This window comes from Metopolophium dirhodum, chromosome 1 (genome assembly GCF_019925205.1).
Source record: "Metopolophium dirhodum isolate CAU chromosome 1, ASM1992520v1, whole genome shotgun sequence".
In the NCBI taxonomy this organism is placed as follows: Eukaryota; Metazoa; Arthropoda; class Insecta; order Hemiptera; family Aphididae; genus Metopolophium; species Metopolophium dirhodum.
In genome coordinates, this window is record NC_083560.1 from 58,185,014 (window position 1) to 58,191,013 (window position 6,000).

The following is a 6,000-nucleotide window of genomic DNA, read 5'->3' on the forward strand; positions in this document are numbered from 1 at the left end:
TTAGGTTAATAACTCAATATTATAAAAAGACTGAATTAAAGACAATTTTTTTTTAAGATAGAAAAAAAAAATTATACGTTATAAGTAGAGACCGGATTTTTATGTTTTTACATATCTTTACTGAGAGTATGCAGCCCCAATTGGATAAGCTTTCTCGACGATTCATTTACCTATGAACTGATATACAACATTTTTTAGTGCATAAAAAAGAATATTTTAAGGTTAAAGAATATTTTGAGTAAAAAACATGTTTTAGGAATATATTGCCATATTGGTGCAAAATTGAATATTTTATAAAAATCTAATAGATAATAAAAATTTTTTATTTTTATTATTTAAAACTTGTTATTTTTATTATTTTTTGAATTCATAAGTTTGTATTACAACAATTAATTAATATAGGTACACCATCATGGCAGTATAGAACCATATTATAGATTAATATTATATACCTAACTGTTTATTTTTATAGACTGTTACTTTTATTTGTTTTTTCAATGATTTAGTACAATTTCATGAAAAAGAATATCTTTGCATATAAAAGATTATTTTGATGAAATTATAGAGCATAGAAGCATCTTGTTTTCAAGATTCTAAGCGCATATAAATCCGGTCTCTAGTTATAAGAATATAATATAACGTATATATATTTATTTTCTAAATTATAAATTACGTTTTTTACCCTAAAATCTCTCTTATTATTATTATTATATTACATTATATTATATTACGTTATTAAATCTTTGATGGTCATTCATCAATGCGTGTATCAAAGTCTACGAGTTACACCGACATAAATTTTCGGATTTACACGCGGTGCAGCTAGTAGGTCGTAGATTGAGTGTCCCCCTCAATCTATGGGTGGTTTGCGATAAAACTCCATAATCTAGATATTTTTAAAGTCATCTGTGCACAACACGCTGAGTGTAAACATATAGATTCAGAGAGTAGAAACGCCGGAATCTATGAAAATACACCTACCCATGTGATATTTAACGAAGAACTCAGAAAATCGTAATACCTACTCAATCTATCAGCTATCTGCGTTCGTCGCGACGTGGGTACGCGTATGATATTGAGTATTAGATGATAATATTATATAGGTACTAATACTTTCCACATTCCACATTTCCACGTACTTATAATTGGTGTTGGCTGTTACCATACTATAATAGATATATAGTGTATAAATATAATGATGGTAAAACTTGAAAACTTCATATTATAATTTCATAGTATAATGTATTAATGTAGGTTACATTTTAAGGTTATATTTATACTATACGGGCAGTGGCAATATTATAGCCGGACTTATGCTTATGAATATTATGCTAATACGTAAAACTTTAAATTTAAATCATTAGATCATCCTGCAATATATTGGACTGTTATTATATAAATGTTTATTTTTATATTTATTGGAAGGATTAGTTTAAAAAATAAATTATTCCATGGTAGAATACTAAAATCTATAAATCTCAAATTATCGTGTTTAATAAAATAGACACAATGTAAACATTTCGTTTTAAAGTGAAATACTTGAATCTCTGCATACTTACTTAATATTTTAAAATAAACGATTAAAAGCAGAGTACAAATATATTATCATTTTTAATTACTAAATATCATTTTTAAAACAATGAGTTAAAATTATGCATTGATCTCAGTAATTATAAATTTGTTGTTATGGAAAAATAGAAAATAGATAAACCAATTTCACAAAGTTGTTTGTCAAACAGCATTATTTAATATAATTTTACTTTAATTCATGTTATCTTTGATCCATTTGATAAATGATGTCACTCTAGCATTTATATCCGAAAGACACAATACCCACTACATAAAATTGACTACCATTTAGCCACATTGAGGGACCTCCGGAATCTCCCTGAAATAACAATCAAAATTATAAATATATTAAAAATGCACGAACTATAAAGTTTTTAATCAGCACCTGACAAGCGTCTTGTTCACCTGTTAACGATCCAGCACACAACATTCCATCATCGATAACGAAATTCTTATCGACATATTATGCTCTTTTACATCCTGAATTGTCCATCACGCGCACCCGACCTTCCATTAGAGAAGTAGATAGTGGTCCCCCTAAATAATAAATATAATATTATTATGCCCAAATTTATAAAAAATACATTGATAATTTAATATGCTGTAATGCCTGTAAATGTATCTACTCTATATTTATATACTATTTGGTTACTTACCAAACCTCGTGGGACCCCATCCTGTAACAAATAGATCAGATTCAACGAACGTATTGGTTCTATGACGCGATAAGATGGGTAAACAGATAGGATGAATAAAAACTAAGAAAAAAGTTTATGATTATGTTTGTAGATCGATGTAGACAAAAATGACTACAGCGCTTTTAGTAATAACTTTTACTTATTAATAAGTAATATTTTACTAACGCATGACGTACACATAGAAGTACGCCTTATATATTATATGACATATTGACTTTGTTATTGTAACGTATATGACGTGATTTACAATTTGCGAATAACAACGATGTTGTTATTATTGTACAATGTGATGTTACTTTTTATACAATATTAAATTATATTCAACACACCCCTGTAATTAATATTTTATACAATAAATAATTAGTGTTGTTTCAACAATGATAATTTTTGTCTTAATTTTTCAGATCTATCCTTCGAAAGAGATTTTGTGAAAATGTCTGCATATTGTTCTTCCATGTCAACGAACTTTAGTCGAAATAAGTTTTCTCCAAACTATTCCCTGATGAACTGGTACTTCGACGTCGATGTGTTTATTGTTTATGTGTATATAGTCCTTTTGTGAAAGTCTGGGTTTTCACAAGTCGAATTTCACTTTGGTTTTAATCGGTTAATGTTGGTTGTACACCAAGTATACCGTTAAAGATTTCCTTGACTAATCTATTGAACCAAACCAAATATTTGACTATTTCACATGCCGAGAAATATTCTGCTTCAGTTGAGCTGAGTGTTACTATGGATTGCCTCTGCGTTTGCCATGACACCGTAGATACAAATTTAGACCAAAGCCATTTTAGTTGTTTTTAAATTAGATTGGTAATGATTTTTAAATACACGTACGTTTCACGCACCGCCAACGAATTTCATCAGTGCTTACATTTTTTGAAGCAAAATTGTATTTATATTTACTAAAATCCACATCGGTGTTTTCTCTGGATAACGACAAATAAAACTCAAATATTATTTTAAAATAGTTTTTAGTAGATAATAGTTATTGGTCATTTATATTATAACTGTAATAATGTGTAATTGTATATATATATATTATATATATATATTTAACATTTTTCGATTGGCACTTAAACAATATATTACGTGCCTTGTATTCAATTTTCAAGCTTTTTGACCAAACGAATAAAAATAAATTGACATTTATAAAAAAAATCTAATAAAATTGGAAACTTGGAAAAGGTCCGTAAAGGTCGCCACACACTGCAGCGGTGACGGTAAAGTTCTTTTGTCTTGCTGTAACCGCTACCGCCACCGCCACCACCATCACCACCGCTACCGCTGCAGTGTGCGGGAACTTTAAATAGGTTAAAATTAGTCAAAATATTTTGTGGTGTAAAGAAAATGCTAATATAAAAATTCATTGAACTTATCATGCATCTACGATCATCAACCTAATTTGCTTAAAAGTTCCAATTTTTCTTTAATTTTTTCTTATGTCTTTCGTGGCGCTTTTGCTCTTGCCTCTCTAAAGTATCAACTATATTCACTTCCATATCAGATTAGATGCGGTTGAAGAAAAATCAAACATTTTTGCTGTCCTAAAAGTAATAACAGACTAAAATAAAAAAACGAATTAAAAAAAATACACACAATTGTAAAACCAATACATTCATCGCTCCGCTCAGAATATACAATTCATTGTGTGTAGTATACTAGTGGTTTTATGTATTTGAAGTGTTTAGTAATAATATTCTAACATAAGATTTCTTATTTCTATAATAATGTAATTAATAGGTGTCTTGATACCTTCTGCATGTACTTATATATACGGTATAGCGTTAAGAAATGTATTGTATTAGAGAAAAAATAATTAGTAAATATAAGAAATACTTACAATTGAATCTAACACAGTTGTTTAATTTTAATAATGTAATATTATTGGTCAGTTTTCGTTCGTTATATTCTTTATGTCTTATGACACGTAAAATTGCAACATCTATTGTTCTAAGTTCTAACATCTATTGCCTCCAAGTTCAAATCACTTAAACGCACAACAAAAAATGAAAAACCAAATAATTTGAAGCTAACAAATTTGTTATTTATAAATGCAACATAAGTACATTTATATACATTTAGGTCTAAACTGCGAATAACATCCCTCTCCCCAAAACATTTGCTTAATAAAATAGAATGGCTAGGACATTTATAGAATGCCTATAGTTAACAATTTGCCGGTATCATATACACTCACAAACAATACATTCCAAGACCACGATTAAAGATATACAGGTTACTCTGCAACGACTCTTTGCACATGCACAACAAAAGTGGCGCGCGAAAATGTTGGTTTCTAACAGCTGATCAACGATGTGAGAATAACTACTAGCGTTCCAATACATAATATTGTATACTATATTGATATATTTTGTAGTACCAAGAGAAATCACTATTATGCAAAAGCGCTAACTGTTATTCTTGCTAAGATCGTTAATTTTAAGCACACCAAAAAATAAGTTTCGTTGAGTAACCTGTATGTCTTTAATCGTGTTCAAAACCGACGGTGTAGTGAGCGGCTGTTAATACGTATTTATCTGATATCAAGGAACCACCACACTTCTACTCGTATTCCGAATTTGGCATACTAAGTTTTAGATACCCAAGTCTTGTCATCCTGGTCCAAGCTATTAAATACATTGATAAGTCTGTATTTGTAATTATAATTCATTAAATAAATTCTAATACATTTAGTAATAATCAAAAACAAATTATAATTTAATTTGTTTTCAAACGTATACCTAATTTACTAATTGTTCCTCCATGAAATCCTCTGGAAGTAGGAGTTATCCGTCCACAAGCTTTCCATTTGATTAACGGATCTATTTTGTAATTTTCTGATTCAGTAGAATCATTACTGTAATCAATATTCTAATCCACAAATGTATGTGTTTTTCTGGCAAACCAAATATTTTAAGACTAAAGACCATAGAGGTAAAAATTATTATGTGGAAAGTTTTGATCAGATTCGCAAGACAAAGTGGAGTTGCTCAAGTTGCTGGGATTACATTTTAACCCCCAACTTTCAAAGTTGGATAACTTTGGAAAGGGTTGAGCACAAACGACGGGGTTAAAAGCACAAACCAGCACAAACGAAAGTAGTTAATTTTGTTTCGAAATTCCAAAGTGGGGGGCCGGGGACACGGAGTTATCATCGTAGGCCTTAGTTCCGAGAATACGTAATGTGGTCGATATGTGTGCGGTAAGTCATCTGTGATAGCGTATTTTACGAATTATAGGTACACACTAACATTTATAATTTACTTCTCACACTCAGTAACACAGGTCAAATATAAATGCTATATTTTGATAGCTTGTTTGCTTTCAACAGGTACAGTTGTTAAAATATGTGATACTTGGGGTATAACTCGAATAGGTATGTATTGTGTATTTATTTTTGAAATTTTTTCAAAGCATCTTTTACATATAGGTATTTTTATTTTGTAACAAATTATTTTTATCTCATTTAAACAAATAATTTTAGTTACATTGAAAATATACATATTATAAAATGTTAATAAGTGTAATAATTTAATACACATCACTAATTTTTTAATACCAACGATAGATACCAAAATATATATTATACATATATTATATTTATGATATAATTATTAGGTTTTCAAATTTTTCATATACATATAATGATTCAAAATACCTACATCGGATACAACCTGCTGGGCTTTACACCCAAATCTTTTATTCGGATATCGGATTTTGGGTGCTGCAT

General features: G+C 29.2%; 1 pseudogene; it reads right to left on the minus strand.

Annotated features, from left to right (window-relative positions):
* Positions 1 to 1,761: 1,761 nt before the first annotated feature.
* On the minus strand, positions 1,762 to 6,000 carry LOC132940340 (venom protease-like; annotated as a pseudogene).